We start from the raw sequence: 19,222 nt of genomic DNA on the forward strand, positions 1-19,222 counted from the left end.
CCAAATATAATGTAGCCGTTATCTCATATGAGAATATGAGTTTTAGCAAAAAAACCCTTACTTTTATTTACCATTATTGGTCTAATTTTATATCGATTTAATAAAACAAACACCAGTTATATATCTAAATACGACTTTCAATCGATATTTTATTATTATTCATTGAAATAAATTTTAATACTGTATTTATATTAGATAAAATCAAAATACCTTTACATAAACTTTCGAATCAGTCTTTTTCTTCTCTGCCTGTCCGTCTTCCCAGTTTATCTGGGGTCGGGTCTCCTTGTATGTCTGCGCCAGATAATCAGAATAATGTTAGGTAAGTAGGTACCTATGATTAAGGTGCATTACTGCTCTGAACTGCAGCATGCTGCATCGATAGCGACTCGTTAATAGTATTCATAATAATCCAATAGAATATTTCGGGTCGGAGAACAAAGGCCGGCAATACGGCTGTCGGCCGCATTAACGCCCTACCACAATAAATCCAGGAGGTCCGTCGCCACGGGGCTAATTACTCTGAATATCGGTTGATATACTGTCTACTTAGGAGTCGTGATGTATGGCTGCACTCAAAGGATCGGACGCCGCGGCCCGAGGCATCCCGCTACGATGAAACACGATGTTTAGGATAACGACGCGCCTAGGACGTTCGGAGATCATTACTAATTGATGTATTTCTATTTAACACTCTCATTTTATTATTTTTATGTATCAGCCTTAAGACTAGGAAGTAGATACCGGCAGCTAAAAGATTTATATCAAAGCTTGTTACACCTTTATTATGATAATTTGAAACTAACAGATACAATACAAAACAACAAAATTAAGTGAATTTAAACGGGCGCGCTGGCAGATAGCGATAAACCGTGAAGGATGAATTATATGGCCATCGAGAAGGAATAATTTACCTAATTGATTCGATCAATTCAAAAACAATGACAGTTACCTATAACAATAAATAGGTACCTATTCAAATTGACTTAAAATGTATCGAATCGCGAAACACTTCAATCACTGCACATTCATGTCGACTATTTCAGAAATAATTAAGGTGACTGTCCATTTTCAACCGCAGCTGCGTTACTGCTCCGACACTACTGCAGCGGCCTGAACGCGTCGGTGTTATTGTCAATTTCCATAGTAAAATGAATGACGATATCGACTGCACGTAATATGGTGATTTTAACGTTTTCCCGACCGCAGCTGCACTACTGCTCCGACACGTCGGTGTTATTGTCAATTTCCATAGTAAAATGAATGACAAGACCGACTGCACGTAGCATGGCCATTTTTGCGTATTTGGTGTATTATTGCAACTGCGGCTACAGACCGCACGTCAAATCTGTCACCTGCACTGAATTGTCTTTGATCACAGATATTAGTAGTTTTAAGCAAAGAGGATATAACCACTACGTTCTAAGGAGTTATTACACCCACGGATAAACAACCCCGATGGTACCGTCGCCATATATCGCAGATATATCGGGGCGGCCAAGGAGCTCACAAATATCTGAACACGCCTTTATTGTCAAGGCGCTAGAGTGCATGTTCAGATATATTTAGCACCTCGGTCGCTCCGACATATCTGATGGCGACTGTAGTACTACTGTAAATTTTTTTGCTAATCTATATTGAGCCATACGAGTATCACAGAGCCAGTTAGGAAACTAGAATGATAGGTCCGAAAAAGAGAGTGTCAAATTCGGAAGTTAACTATAGTCTGGCAAACCCTTCGAGCAACACCGGCTTCCGACACGTCGGAAGGGAGGAGCCCAAGCGATATCTTACCGTACAAATCGTTCTGCCATTTTTTGCGGGGGAAAACGTGCACACAGTCGCACTTCTCACTCACTACTTGCAAAATCCAATCTCTAATTAGGATTGTTCATTTTTTTTTAATGTTCTATTTCGAAAACCATTTCGAGATATTAGGTTTTTAAACAGTTTCCGACATTTGCTGCGATATAATAATCGAGGATTGAAGATATTTCAACAAATATACTAATGACCTTAGTTTGACCTTCTCGCGAGGCTGAATATAATAATGTCATCGTATAGTAAAAGTTATCGAACCATAGTAAATAAATCCGTCACTCACGTAATTGTCAAAGATGTCATTGTCATCAATTGTCATAATATAAAAATTCAGTTAAACCGCTAGTTTCTTACGATTTGATTTATAATTTTTAATACCTAAACAGTAGATTTTGATTGCTTAATATATCAAAAACCATGTTTCCACTTGTGGGAATGATTTACAAAAATTATAGTCCGCGTAGACCTACGTGAAAGACAGTGTTGTCATGAAAATGTGGAATGGAATACTTCAAGTGTTACACACAATATTGCTGTGAGGATCACGTCGATGTAAGTATAAAATTAATATTATTTTACTACGAATATTTAAAAGTCCATTTTGGTGGTCGGGTCACTATTACCTATTTATTTTCTGTGATGATGTGGCCAGAATATCTAAAGACAAACCGTTTAACACAGCTTGTCCGCTACTAGCTCCGTTTTACTGATTTGAAGTTAAATTCAACAAACAGACATACATATATGTAACTTATAACCATCTTGCAAGCAATAAATCATATACATACAAAAATACATAGTTATATTCAAAATACAACATGAAACTGAAAAGATAATTTCTAATTTCCAGGTACCTACAAGTTGCAGTTCAAGGCTCAAGCTGCTGATATCACGGTCATGGCGGACAAAACTAAAGTTAATAAAGAGTTGTGAAAAATAAAACATGTCTTATTTTTTACTTTTTTATTAATTTACGAAAAACCTGTTTCCCAAAAAAGTGTATACATTATATGTTCAACATGTTCTGCACGTAAGGTTGACATTGAGGGCTTTGTTTAGTAGCATTCAGTTGAAGTTGATTTAGGTTCTACTCTTGTTGATCCAGAAAATAATTGTATAGTTTATTATTAAATCTATGCCCACGCCCAGGCACTATTCTTGCTATAACTTTACATTCTCCGCCTTCTCTAGAAATTTGTACATTATATACATCCAATAAAACTAAGGTATATAACTTAAGGCAGATTTGTGGAATCAGCTTTCACAAATTTAGCGTATTTTGAGATTATTGATTTAGGGATTCAAATAATACGACGATACTATTTATAGATTCATTAAATAAACTGTTCTTTTATTTTTTCGTAGTTTTGCGAGGATAGCTATAAGCTCGACAGGGCACGAGCGATAGAGAGGCAAATAGAATACCGAATATCCGGCAAAGTGGCCAAATACCGAATAGTTGCCGAATATTCCTGGCAACTGTAATTGTATTGTAATATATCATATTATATAATGTCGTTTATGGTGACAATTTCTCATTTTGTCATTGCAAAGCCATTCCTGAGCTAAATAAAAGAAGCAATCATTTATTTTTATTACAAGGGGCAAAGATGTTATTTAATACCTCATGGTAACATATTGATATCCAAACATACGAAACGATACAAAATTGAACCACGAGAGAAGCGAATGGTTTAAAATTTAGAATATTGACAGTTGCGGAGGTCTCAAGGCATGAGGGTTAAACAAACTGTGTTACAGTGCAACACGTAATTCTTCACACCAACACGAGGAAACCATTTATTATTCAAATTAATTTATTAAAAGTTCTTTCTATCGGCCAAGGCGAGGGAAATATCTTTCTTCATAAAGGATTTCTTGTCTCGCCCGTCAAGTTTTATATGGATGGTGCGGTCATATCATAGAGTGCCGTCGCCCATTCACACCTGCAACTGGACAATATGAAGTGTAAATTATAAATTATTTTATTCATCATACTTCACTGTTTGGTACCTAAGGAAAGTAAAATTGGCTTAATATGGTACTTAGAAAGATAAATCTGTAATATTTTGCTAACACCGAACGACTGCCTGCCCACCATTGGATAATTTTATTCTTACGTGTCGCATCGTCATCTCCAGAACCCACGAATCACTTTGCAGAAATCAATAAAAGGCCTGCTAAAAGAGCCTACCTGGCATGGTTTTGAGGGGACGTTTATGACAGACTTCTAAATCCAGCCGCACTTTTCTGACGGCCGAGTACCTATACGTGATGCAGGTGGATCAAGTGCGCACTCCCCCCGTATATATCACGAACTCCATGAGTCCCGTTTCCGTCGGATTGCTGTGTGCGGTGGTCACGCATTTAGGCAAGAGGATGGGGAAGAAAATTTCACATTGTGAACTTACCTTAATGTTAAGAATAATTTTTCCTCTGCATTAATTTTATTTGAGTAATTTGATTGTATTTCGTCAATTATTAAGTCTCATTCAATGTTGAATTATCTGAATAAAGGATCACCATTAAATATCAGATTTTTTATTAATATTGCGTAGCTGCCTTCGTCGGACTCTGACTATTGTAGAAAGGCAAACTGGTCTTCTTTTTCATGTAGCATGTAGCATTATCGTCACTCGCTTCTTCACGTAAAAATACAAAAGTAAATTAGTATTTTATTTGTACGTCTGACATTATATGACTTGACATTGACAAGCCATCAACGAACGCTGTCGCGACTGCACGCCGCAACAGCCGCAGTCGTGCTGCTACAGTAATGCGGCACCGCGTAACGTCGCAACTGCAGTGCAGCGGCAGTTACAAACGGACAGTCACCTTTAGAGTACAACCGGGATAGATGAAATACTTTTTGGAAAAACCTCATACTTTTGAAACTTTCAATTTGAGTAATAAATCGAAATACATTGTCATATTATACTAAAGACAGTAAAGTACGTTAGCCGCGTAAGCTGAAGAAATACGTGTGATAAGTTAACTTATTGGATTTGGAATGATGTCTAGAAAAACATCTCCATTATTTATAATTTTAATTTAATTTACCCAGGGTTACGATATACAAATGAAAATAAATGAATATTAGACATGTTTTCGTAATTATTTTTCTATCGAGCCAACTTTAACTTTTACGGTTTTGCTTATTCTGCCCTTGCAAATAGCTACCTATATAGTCTGTGTAAAAATGTGTAAAAATTCCAAATAATAACTGCAATTTTTTGTTCAGATATTGGGAAGTTAGGTTTTTTGAAAGAGACACCTATGCAACTTGGGCACGTATCAAGGTTTTACGCTGTATGTATTGAATTACACTAGAGCTTTAAATGTACTTACGCAAAGCAAAAAAGTCATAGTGAAATAAAATTGAATAAATAGCAGAACAATGTTGTTACGTCATTATAAATTAACACTGTCCAAAAACCACTCGACAGAGGTAAAAGCAACTCTTTAATTCGATCACCTGGCTCATCCTCATAATGTGTCCCCAGAAATTTTCTATTGTGCAAATATCGATGAATGGGGATGAAAGTTTCGGATTGCACAAAAGGAAAGGGTGATCTGGTTTTTGCACAACTCCGCACTTCTATCTATTTGACCGTGAAGCACGTGTTTTGGTTTCACCCGTTAGTGTTAGTATGCGTCCACGCACCTTTCGGCGGCATGTGTTGAGCACGAGGACAATCATCTGTCTATGCATTTGTCATATTTGTACTTCAGAGAAAGGTAGTCAAGGTGCGCATTATGAAGAATATTTGTCAGATATAGGTAGCAATAGAAGAGTAGTTGCAAGACTATTTATATAATTACGGCCGTAAACCCGAGGTTTGCAACTTTACCATTTTTTAATAGGTCAGAATCGAGTAAAATATGTCCGTATATTCGTATGTAGGTATGTATGCCATCTTATAAAGTACTAGCTTCTGCTATAACTTCGTCTGCGTTAGATTATGATGATAAAAACTACCCTATGTCCTTCCTCGGGCCTCAAACTATCTCCATACCAAACTTCACCTAAATCAATTCAGCGGTTTAAGCGTGAAGAGGTAAGAGACAGACAGATAGGCAGAATTTCTTTAGCATTAATAATAATTAGGGATAGTAGGAATACGATGAATAAATAGAAGGTTTTTATGACAAAAAAAATCTTGGTTTTCCCGCACCTAAAACTTATTTGTTTGACTTGATGGTTGACTGGTACTATTAGATTTGATATTTTGAAATGAAAAGTTTGTTTACAGGTGAAATAAAAAAACACGTATACCTTAGAATTTAATTTTCTTTCGATATTTCGTATATAACATAAAATAGCCAATTTGTAAAAAAATTAACGTCAATTTCTGAAACATTTTCTCGTTTAATAAAAGCCCGCCATTACGCGTGACATCATGATACTCACCGAGAAAATCCGGCCTATTTTTAGAGACATTAGCGAGAAACAATCAAAATAAATATAGGTACTATTAGCTTGCAAGTGAAACCAACTACAATATGGCTTTTAATGGTTTTAATGGTTGTTTGGCTTTTTTAAATTGCAATGTTTTTATAATCATAAGCTGTTAAAAATAATTCAAGTGAAATATAAAGATTGTAGCGTTCTACTTTCAACAATAATCGCAAGTTCCAGACCGGACATGAAAAAAGTCGGTCCTTAACCGTACACTCAGCAACTTACACAGGAATATGCTTATCAGTAGTTATCAAAATAACTACTCCGCAATATCTATAATAGATAAAAAACTAACTAGAATATAATGGGGATTTAGCAATCGTTTAGAAGAATAACTATTTAAAAAAATTACCTACTGCGTAATTGCCAAACGAAGGGAGCTGATAATCGCATGTGACAATTAAGAGACAGCAAAAATATGTACCTATCTACGTAAGGTGAGAGTAGTTATTTGAATTTGTAACGTTAATATTCTTCGCATACATTCATGTGTATAAATTTCGTTACGTTCCTGTACTTACTTTTAAAATTAATATCAACATAATTATGTAGGTACGAGTATGTGATCAATTATTTCATGATACAAAATATTTGTCACCAACTGTACTTCCATTGCCATATAGAATGGCTTGTGCCACTCAATCGGCACCTGAAGCCCACGGGACACCTTGCCCACATCTGCTCGAAGACATAACTGACCGAAATGCTGATACTAATCACTACCTGTTGGCGCAATCATTTATCTCGCTTGATGAAGATTTCAATGCAATTTGGGTAACGCAACGAATGTAATCGCGATGTAAAAAATGACAAGTTTATATTCAGCTTGATTGCAATATCGTGCTGGCTTTTTATTTTTGGCAGATTTTTTTTTAAATAGACTTATATTGACCGGGATATAGACCGTAATTACCTTTTGTATTATTTGTGAGCTCACAAATAATACAAAAGGTAATCACGGTCTATATCCCGGTCAATATAAGTCTAGTGAAACTAACCGTGAATCATTCAAAACTCTAATTGTTTTAAATATCCTGAATGAATTAAAACACTACTACCCGTTTACAAAAGAATACGGTTGAATTTATAACCTTCTTTTTTTTGAAGTGAAGAAAATGGTTTGAGCGTTAGCGGAATAAAGTGACAATGAAATTTTCTAGCATCAACGCCTTACCAAAATGGGTCCTTTCTTCAACCCTGCAGAAAATCGACCACCGTGCGAGATTTCACTCATTTCCAGTAAAATATAAGAATCAATTTCACGGCACAAAGCACTGCTTGCTGAGAATGATATGTTTTGTAAACATGTATAGATTTTAAAGTAAGTAAACACCAACAATTTGTCTATTCAGGCTTAAGTTGTGATCTTATCATCGTATTGTTGTGTTGTTTGGACGCAGATTGGCACGGATATTTGTGGCAACAATAAAGATTTATATCTTTTTGAATGCATTACTTTCCCCATGTTAGTTGGAAAGGAGTTTTTTTTTTCTCTTGGAGTTTGTATTTATTCCATATAGCTACGTAGTTAATAAGTACTAAGCTGTACCTTAGAACAATTATATTATATTATTTTGACTATCAACGCCGTATTTTTTATAAATAATTGTACCTACAAATGACGAGCAGACGATTGCTATGAAAAATTTCCTTCATCTGAATTGGTTAGTGTCAATTTTTTCGATGCCCGCGCACTCTGACGCACGGTTGTAAAACGTCGTAACTTCATTAAAAACATAATTCCTATACGTCATTCCTTAAGGCGGCGTTAGCATTATGCGCGGATGTAGATATCGCACAATACTGACAACCCTTTTGGCGTCACTATTCTAGGTCAGGTACTATTGTATTATTGTCCTGTGTAACCGCTGCTCTATTTATGTATTTAAAAAAAGGAGCAGCCAGTACTAGTTATATACTGAATGAATAGCTACTCATTTTTGCTCATGGGAATATGTATAACATTTTAACTTTGATATTACAACAAAATATGTAGAAAAAAACCGGACAAGTGCGAGTCGGACTTGCCTACCGAGGGTTCCGTACTTTTTAGTATAGGTATTTGTTGTTATAGCGGCAACAGAAATACATAATCTGTGAAAATTTCAACTGTCTAGCTATCACGGTGCATGAGATACAGCCTGGTGACAGACAAACAGACGGACAGACAGTGGAGTCTAAGTAATAGGGTCTCGTTTTTATTTTAACAGTTTAGTTACGGAACCCTAAAAATGGACACTAGCCTAATATTTTATGCGTGTAAGTACTGCAGAGACTATACTAGTAAAAAAAAAGTAAAAAGTAAGTAGTAGTAAGTAGTAGTAGTAGTAGTTAGTAAGTGGTGGTATAAAAAATATAAATAATAAACAAGCGGCAATGAGGAACATTTTTATCGTCATTTACATATTTTAGTTCCATTTTTAGTTGTATGAGGATAAATGGATATAATCAGTATTAAAGTTAATCGGGACCAGTGCGCCCGTGAGGCAACAGCGACTAGGTATTCGACGATTACAAATACGATAAAAATAAGTAGGCGCAGTTCCAGTCTCCCCATGAGCGCACTTGCCCTACCTGCAGAGGCCTTAAAAATAATGTCGGAATACGATTAATCCAAACATAAACCGTTAATCCACCACCAAACTAGCAAAGATATGTAAAATAAAAAGTTAAGCTCCGCAACCAAAATATTTGTACTTTATTATTATCGATCGTCCAATATTTGAATGACAATAATGCAGGCGTAAAGCAAACAACGTCAGCCACTGCTTCAGACATCGACAGCATACTTTTTTATATTCGTATATCTGTTTTATACTGAATTCAATTTTAAACTTTATTTCACAGGTTCTTTGTTTGTTTTTACAATGTACAAATTAACGTGATACACGTTTGGGAAAGCAAGCTATCGATATTTTATGTTAGACATTTACACCGGTGTTAACGAGGGAACCTTCCATAAAAGTTTTGTATTCAAACATAAATCTCCTACTAAAGTCAAAAGAAGACATTCAATGCAAACGTATAAATATGCGGAACATAATGAAATACGTCATTTATTAGACAGTAAAAATGTAATTGGAGAAATTCCCGTAAACGTCCATGGAACGTTTCTACAAGATTGCCCATAACTTGGACTATAATTTATCACTTAGTTACCCTTGTTTTTTTAAGTTTACAAAAACAAATAAGAAAACAGTAGTAAAATATGTACCTAACTGTACAAATATTTTAGGATTTCTTTAAACTAATAGGTATTAAAAAAAAAATGGTATTCAAATAAATTTGCAGTTAGGTTACTTTTACAGTATTTCCAATCATTTCATGAATACGTAAAAACAAGCCCTGTTTTCTACATCGTAAAGATAAGACATATGTGGTTTTTTCCCAAGAATCCATTTTGAACGAAGCTAATCGAAGTTTTTGTTTGTCTCGTCTGCAGTTCCGTGGGAGCCTTCTGGTATCTAAGTTGTTATCATTTTGCGGTCAAGATTTTAAATGAGTTTTCGATGTCAAACTTAGAACGCTTTGACGTCAAGATATCATAAATTAGATACTCAGCCAAATTTCTACTCTTACATTACATAATATAATTATGTCAGAAACTATTTTTTTTTAAGAATGTAAGTAATTGTGCTCCCATTGCATACATAGGACGCCCTTGCCCATATAGAAAAGTTATGGAAATCGTAAATTCATTGAAGTGAACCGAAAATCGCTATAATATTACTTAGCTTGTAGGTCAATGAGTCGATGACACATAAAAAGATTAATTATTTCAATTTTGTCTCGTCGTAAATAATACCTACTAATAAAAATAAAGTCATACCTATTAAAGAAATACCGAATCTGATTAATTTATTAAGCCAATCAAAGAAAGCTTTTAATTTGACGCATCCGAAGTGTAAAAGACGTGATAAAATATAATCGTCATTTACTTAAGTGGTCGATAAGGTCTATAAGGAAGAAAAGTTATTCTTTAATGAACATGTTAAGGGCAGATATCTTAATCTGTATGGCGCCAATTCAAAAGGGCCTCCTTGATAAGAGTCCCAGTTTTACAAATATTGCCTTAGAATGTGTATAGAACGGTATATTGTGTAGTGCAAAAAAATCCATCCGTTGGTGTTAATGGGTAAGGGTATATAAAATTGGTTAAATTGTTGATTTTTGGACCACACGTATTAATGAACATAGATGAAGGTAAAAATAAGAGTGATGAATTGCATGTTTTTCTTTCTTTTCTTAAACATATACTTTAGACTAACATTTTTTTTTTGCATTCATATGCATGACGTAACCTATTATCAATTTCAATTTGTAAATAACACTATATATTACATATAATTTGGGCGTCCGTTTCCATATCTGAAGCATCGCTAATTATAATTACAGGACGTGGGAAACCGTTTCCTACGGCAGCGACTGCCATAAGCCCCCGCGATAAATCACACGTAACAACTTAAGATTTATATATTGGTCTGGCGGACCATGTCCATGAAATAAAGCGGGATAAGAAAAAAAAATGGTGTGGCAGCCCTATTCAATAATTAGGAAAATTAAGTTTGTGGCGAACATTAACATACCGTATGTATATACTATAACAGACACAGAGGTCCTAAGGCTGAAGGAACGCGTTACCATATTAGGTGAGATTTTAATTGAGCTCTAGAAATTCAAATTTAAAGGGTCTGTTACTTATTTACAAAATATTTCAATCAACTTAAATACGTTTTAGAGCATTCGTTTTGAGTTGTCACGCAAAACAGGCGCCAGTCGTAGAGTTGCGGAAAATTGCCCCAACTACAATTCAATACAATAGAGCGTTCGTAGGCATGCTATTTTTGGCATGCATGCTAGTTTTAGAAATTATGTAGGTACCTAACATCAAACAAAATGAAGACCAGAATCTTAAAGCCCGAGGCGTCTCGGTGGAGGGGCCACTGTTTAGGTGCTGTTTAGAGGATTTTTTGCTACGTTTTTAGTTTATGAAACGATATTATCCTAAGATCTCTTGTGATTTATTGATCGGTAACATTAGGCACCGCTGGTTAGTATTCATAAGAGATTTGCATCTAATTAGGGAACCAGTAGTTAAACCAGAACCTATATTGAAAAAATATGCGTAAAATGCACTATTTTTTAAACATTGCCGAAGTTTTGATTAGATACTTTATTGTTGAGCGAAATAAGCGATTTTATTTATCCTCAAGCAATAAAATATATAATCCCTGATATCAAGCGATATTGTTTGTATACACATTTGTATAGCTGACATGCATTCAAGTACGCAAGTGGAAAATTCACAGCCTCTCGTGAATTATCAAAAGGCTTCTTGATATGCTTACAGTAACGCCAGTGATACACACTACCAGAACGTTTAGGTAACTGTCCTTATGGTATGCCTTAAAATACGAATTCTAACATGAACTGAGGTGCAACTAATGTGAAAATGAAGACTAAAGTATGTTTTATAGCTCTTTTCTAACATTATTAAGGTCTAATGATGATAACATTATTAAGTGATTCCAAAAATTACCCTACTCCTCCTTGCGTCGTATTCCTCAGTATTGTATCACTTGTACTCTCTTACTCTTTCTCCATCTGCTTCTGTCTTTGGCGGTGTGGAGATCCATATGAACTGTGGAGTCAAGAGCGGTGCGGATCTGGTCAGACCAACGTATTGAACTGCGTCCCCTTCCAGGCCTTTTCCCTTCCACTTTGCCGGTCACAAAAAACTTTTCGAGGTTGCCACCGTCTTTTCTTGCAATGTGACCGAAGTATTCAAGGACTGCGTAGACATTCGGAAGACAGCCGCGACGAGATTCTGAGTTGTCGCAATATGGAGATGTTAGTCCGGAATGCTGTCCAGGGGATACGGAGCATCTTTCTCCAGCACCAATTATCCATAATTCCATTATATAATAGTACCAAATCCTAATTACTAACAAGTGAATATGTATTACCTGAACACATACAATACTACAAGTGAGATTTTCAGTTGGACACTTGGCCTATTCTTCACTGAAAACCAGCGCCACGGCTGACCGCAGCATTACACTGAGTGGGGAATCCTATTTAAATTTAGCATCTAACATTTATGATGTGGCGTATGTATTTATGTTCTTTCTTGTCTGTCAATAGCGAATTTGTCGGATTCCTTGGTGGTCTCACTTATTTTGATATATATCGTCGGGTGACAAGCAAAAGTCACTAAGTAGGTACCACCACAAGTTTATAGCCATAGTGAGCCGTATTATTATCCGAATAAGGTTGATTTTTGTTTAATTATTTTTCAGTAATTAGTGAGTTTGCTTGTCACCTGACGATATATTAGGTATCGGTAGGAGAGTTGAGGTGTATGATTACACACACAGCTACGCAGAGTAATCCCAAAAACAATATTGAATGAGTGAATGTGACTAAAACGTACGATCTCGAGCTAAAAAAATTACATTGAGCTAAGAAACTTTTTGGTCCATCTTGTAGTTGGCGGTTCAACTTGCTATTATCGGCACGCAAAAATAATACGAATTTCAGTCTCGCTGTCATTACATGATTTTATTGTACTGTGCGTTACCGTCAAACTGGCCAACTTTGACCGCTTTCGTCGAGACAACACAATTTTCTGAAAAAAAAAACTATGAAAGGCTAACATTTTTTCTGGCTCTAAATAACTTAGTGCCCATATCTATATCTACGTACTCAAAGGTAAGATAGATATTTTTTAAAGATCAATTTAATAAAATCTAGTAAATAAATCATTTTGACTCGAAACAATATCATTATTAGACTAATTTCGTCAACAAAAGAATAGATGAATTTGCTTTCAGGCGGTACATCCAGTGTGTCACCCAGACAGCCTGCGGCCGCCGCCAACCGCCCAGGAAGCTCGACTCAACGCGCGAATAAGAAATAAATTCCCTGGCAAGCGTAACAAAGGTAAAGTAAAAAGGAAGCATCCAACCCCTAGGCTACGCACAGATTTATACACGTACAATATGCGCGTATGCAACAAACACTGAAATACCGCTCAGCAAAATCACTAAGTTAATGGATTTTTTTCTAAATTAAGTAAACTTGCAATAAAATTGGTATCTGTGGAAATTATGACCATCTTAATTATTACGTATTTTTATTACAGTTTTATTTAAATAACAGTTTTTCTCATTCAAATTGTACAGTGTTTAAAATACATAAGTTGTTAGAAGCACTTGCTGACTTTTGATATGACTTTTATTATGAAATGTCAACTGCCGTAAATACTCAGTCAGTTACTTTCCCACTGAGATACTGAGACAAATGTCAATCAATCTTTATGTTTATCGGATTGCCGAAATGAACACTATTATTACACATATATTAAGAAGACATTAATCGTTAAACGCTATATCTGGCGGGAATATTCATTTCAATGATATTCCTTAGCAGGTAACCCATGATCACATCACGAGGTACCTATCACATTTTTACCCGTATACGGGGAGGAGGGATTTTGAAACACTGTATGTATATTTTTTAATGTGGGTAAGTTCGTGTTGTTCCACCGTAGCATATCGTTATAAGTCAATCGATTTTTTTTATGATGCTGGTGATATATTAGTAGTTTATGTAACTGCTACATAATGAAAGGCATCAAAACTCGAGTGTGGGTTTATGAAACGAACGAAGTGAGTTTCATAATAGAATCACACGAGTGTTTTAATGCCTAGTTATGTACAGTTACATACACTGCTTTATCTACACACATATTATAAACTTTCTATCATATATTCACTAACCTCATATTACAGCTGACATTGGGGCATAGTTGCTCTCTAGTGGAATTCGCGGATATGAGGTGACGTCTCCGAAATATCTTTATCACACATTTTACAGAACACTTTTGCTAGAGTTACTTAAAAAACAACAAAACGAATTATTTTTTACTTACAAGCTAATTTAAAGATAAACTGCACGTCAAATGGCGGCGAAGAAAACTTTTTTCACGCATGCCACGCATCCGTAGTTTTTTTTTAATTCAGAGACAAACTAGAGTGGGGGTCGATTGCCATATAGTTCGATACTAACTAACAAGCGAGATTTGTCAAAATAGTATGTAATTGACATTTCATTTCGAATAAAACGTCATCTCGAATAGAGGTCAAATCAAATTTCTTTGTTTTTCAGATGTTCGAAATTTGAATGAAATAATATTATCGAAATCGATGTTATTATTTAGCTATTATTGCTAATTTTCACAGACAAAAAATTTGCTGTAACAAAACAGTTTGTCTTAATGTTGGCCATTATTTACGGATTTTGAAAGCATCATAGAGAGTTTATGATATGTGTGTAGATAAACATATTTATATATACATATATAAATAAAATAAAAATATATAATAAAATATAAATATAATTTATTCAAAATATAATAAAATGCTGTTTCCATTAGCTGTAAGTATTGTATTGACATGTTAAATATTTACTTATATTTTATCAATAAAAGATTGATTGATTGATAAATAACTTTGAAAAATATATAGGTAGGTACTTACATACATACTTCCAAAATAATAACCCTTCCCGAATCAGGTAAGAAATGACAAAGATCTTAATTATTTCAACTCTATAGTAGAGTTGAAAGAATTAAGAGCTTTGTCATTTCTTACTTATAGTCTCTACCAGAAGCCTTGTATCCAATTAAGAGTAGTCTTTGTTTAAGAAATCAATTAAAAACGGAACTCTAGCCGGTGTGTTCAGTGACATTGGACTACTCGGATCCAATTTGTCTTACATCGGTAGATAAACATCAGCCGATCACACCTACACGGACCTATATCGATGTCCCAAACCACAAGATATATCAAATCAAATAGCCGCCATATAACAGGACCTCTAATCTGGATTCAATAATTTACAAACGCTGGTTGTGCCGGAATAGTTTTTGCCCAATGCTGGTCAATCATTAGCTTCCTATTGTGCCATGTTGTTGGTGCTAACTTAACAAATGATTTTTTTAATCAGATTTATTTCAAAATATTTCATATAATAGTTACAATCTACCTCGTAATTTAACAAGAATACATTCTAAGTCTGGATAAAATAAGTAAAAAGAACGTGCTCAAATGATTTATTTTACAAGAAAATAAAATACCAAAATATAGTGTCGAAGTCAAGTAAGGTTTAGTTTTACATTATTGTCTATGTTTTTTTTGTATTTTTTTTATAATACTTTTGTTTTATTTATTTATCATAAAATCTTGCTGATAGCCGGATGTCTTAGACGTTTTTAGTGTTTTTAGTCTTTGCTCTCCGTAGCTATAGGTACCTCATATGTAGCTATCTATCCTAGGTCCACCAGAAATACGAAATACTAAAGAAAACGAAAATTTTTACTGGGTATGTGACAATCTGTATACTTTACAAAAAGAATAACGATCATAATCAAACCTACATACATGCGTCTCGCGCCAAAGGGTTTGAAAGAGTACAAAAAGATCACGTCTCAATAAGATCGTGTTTAGATTGCCTCTTATCACGAATCTGTTTGTTTGTTCAAATACTCCATAAACGATTGAATCAACATGACTAAGGAACAACAAAAGACAATAACTAAAACTGTAAACAGGGGATGTTATACAGGTGATTTAAAAAAAAAAAGTAATGCACTGAGGGTAGCTACCAGACCCCGTGCTGCTACTCAAAACTACTGCTGTTACCTAGCCGCCCTCAGTGCCCCATTTATGTTTTACTAACGAGATTAAATAGGTAGTGCCTGCGACTGGCTCTATATATATGTGTCGTCCTTAAATGTACTGTACGCCTGAAAAGGTAGAGTTTGGTGAGACTACTACAGTAGCAATTGAAGCTTAATATGTAACCCATTCTCAACATACATCAATAAATTACATTTTATTTCAATTTCAAATGTCATTTCATAAAACTCGACTGATATTAAAATAAACCTCGATTCTATTCGATCTATGAGAAACGACTTTATAATTATTGTAAGACAAAATACTTATATCTGCTTTGTATCATTTATTACAATTTAACCGTTATTAAAGTCGGTAGTTACCGGTACGATATAAAAATATTGCAACCAATTAAGTTGTGTCCAGACTTGGATGACACCCGAATATCGGCACACGCCGACTTGCAAATTGGAATAAAGGATGAAACGAGTAGCGTCAAATGTATATAGTTTTATATATTTATTTTTTCCAGATCAAAAAAATCGTCTCGCAGTGTTCATGTATTTAAGTAAAAGCGTGATAAAAAGATCACAATATTTACTAACTATAAAAGTAATTTCTATGATTCATTATTATTGTTATTATTCTATTTCTATTAAGCGAGTGCTCTTGCGATTATTGTAAACCAGGTTCCGATGATGTATATATTTTGTATATTTTTTTCTACTACGGTCTAATTTAATTACTTAATTAAATGTCACATCTCCACGTCTTTTGTCCACAAAATTATTGAACCGTTAGTCAGCCAGAGGACAAAAAGTAATGACCAGTCGAATACACACATCTCCTTCCAATATTTTACATAATTGAGGAAATTGTTGCGTACGTGTTGAGTACGCAGCGCAATAATCACAGCTTTTCTTATAGGGTTAAGTCGTTACCTGCAAAGGAGAAAGTATCGCGATTCGGAGGCAAATTAAAAAAAATATCATTTCTTACAATAGGAAGCTAAAGGAAGTATAAAAATAATATTTTTCATTTCCTGTTTGTAAATTTTTGAAGAGCTAAGTTTTTGCATTGTGCGAATATGCATCCGTGGGAGCATCTACCTGGCCCCCGGAGCGCAGTAATTTCTTATAAATCGACATCGAGTGAGATATCCGAGCGGCCTTTTCCCTGCTGCGCGCAGGCGCAGGGTGCCCGACAATGCGCGCACAATAGCGCACATGATCTAGATTAGTGACGCGCATTGTGTCGCCAAAGGGTTGTGCGTATTGTGCGCGGCACCGCAAACATCTCGACGCTCAATTCGCATGGATTCTATGAATTTCTAAAGAAAATAAATATAACTTTTGACAGCCGTCCACGCATCGATGCTATCGTTATTTGGCAGTTGTGAATTGAAAATACTGATATCAATGAAAAATAACACTCTCCTTTTGTTGAAATTGAAAAAAATACAACATTAGTCATCGGGTTGAAAAGACATATTTGGTTTAATACATTATGCGATTTATGCGAAATATATACGAATACCTATATAAGAAAACAAAAAGCTAAAAGAAAAGCATGCTTTAAAAATGCATCACATTTATTAACATATTCTATAGGTAACAATACATAATTATAGCCCTAAATCAAAATATTTAAATATTAATTTCAACCTTCAGAGCACTAATCATACTTTTAACTAAATTAGAACTTAGGGAGTGACAAGCGAATATTAGGTAGAGCAGATTACAACAATGGCATACTCTGATATACCCTAATAGTTTTTAATAACACGTTTTTGATTAACGTAGTAGACAACCGATAATTAAACCCGGAAAGGGTTGAAAGACGTTCTGTGGAATGTTTTCGAGCGAAGAAGCATTTTTTATTGACAATGTAGTTCTAAAATTTCTACAAAAAAAACAAATGAAACTTGTTCGGACAATGTCAAAGTCCCTAATAGAGAAGTCAAAATATTTTATGGATGTAAACGTTAGCACTTTTGTCAAACGAGATCACACGCAAGAAATACAAAGGAAATCGATGTTTTGCCGCTAAATATCGAAGCAAGCTCATAAAATATAGATATGAACATAATACTAAACGCAATAAAACTGTTCGACGCTGTCCCCGTATAAAATTAGAAAAAAGTATAAAATGGATTTCGTATTCAGTGGTAGCTTTTTTGTACGCAACCTGACCGCTGTCATTGTTAATTGTAACTCGAGAGCTAAAAAATGGATAAATGGGTTCGGGCGCTGTCTCTTGAGCACCCAAGGGTTGACATAGTTGGCAGCGATTTGTCTTACATGTTCAGATTCGATCTTAATACGAAAGATCGTTTTTTCGCACCTCGTCTTAATTATGGCGACCATATCTTATACATCTCTTTTTTAATACTTTACAGAATTAACTAAAAGTTTTTGTGTCACACCAGCCAGCTACGTTCATTCAAAACTAGATTGTTCGAACTTCGAAGAATCGTGCTTGGTTAATTTAATGGTTTTATTGGACTAGCGTTGGCTACATCAAAGATAGTAAATTCAGTATTAAATCCCTTTTCATTCAAATCGTACCCCTTTAAATCACTATATGGTCATTCATCACTTGTAGGTGACATTATGTGTATCAAACAGACGCCATGAGATAATTTTGAAGATATACAAAATTCGACCTGTAGTCGTAATGCAGAAGCTTCAATTTTGGTCCACATAGATTCATGTTGTTTTGTAAAACTTACATAAATGGCTAAGTAAGAAGAGTGTTACCTGTATCTAATTAGATAATTTAATTATATAAAATTCCTTTCTCAACTTTGGGTGGTACACAAGTCTGATACTCTTATCAAATAAAAGTTTTCGTCTTACCCATTGTCTTTTTCTACACCCTCCCTTGAACCTGATATTCGGGCTAAAAGCACGTCAAATAGAGTAGCTTTTTTCGTTAAATTAAATGCACTGCAATAGCGGAAAAAAACTAGCGGAAGAGGATGGAACAATCCAATATTAGTTTTATATCTGGTAGAAAAAAGGCTCGTAGTGGAAAGGGCGATTGTCAATCAGAATAATAATAATATGGGAACCCTTTGAGACGGGAATTTATTTAGGAACCTTTTTCGATCCGAGCACCTGATGCGGAAGCTATTCGCACGTCGTGGGAACATTATTTTGAGTACTTTAAAGAAATTGCTTTTTAGTTATGATTTTTGCCACAGTTTTTCTCGTTATGGTCAATTTTGATATTACTGTTTCTGTAGGTAACCAAGTAC

General features: G+C 34.9%; 1 protein-coding gene across 1 annotated transcript in view; it reads left to right on the plus strand.

The window, feature by feature from the left end:
- Positions 1–546: 546 nt before the first annotated feature.
- LOC134741522 (proton-coupled amino acid transporter-like protein pathetic) overlaps positions 547–19,222 on the plus strand; it is a 162,578-nt gene continuing 143,902 nt past the window's right edge. The window contains exon 1 of the mRNA XM_063674329.1: positions 547–558. The gene's annotated coding sequence lies outside the window, so the exon portion shown is untranslated. The remainder of the gene's footprint in view (positions 559–19,222) is intronic.

The sequence above is a fragment of the Cydia strobilella genome, chromosome 5 (genome assembly GCF_947568885.1).
Source record: "Cydia strobilella chromosome 5, ilCydStro3.1, whole genome shotgun sequence".
In the NCBI taxonomy this organism is placed as follows: domain Eukaryota; kingdom Metazoa; phylum Arthropoda; class Insecta; order Lepidoptera; family Tortricidae; genus Cydia; species Cydia strobilella.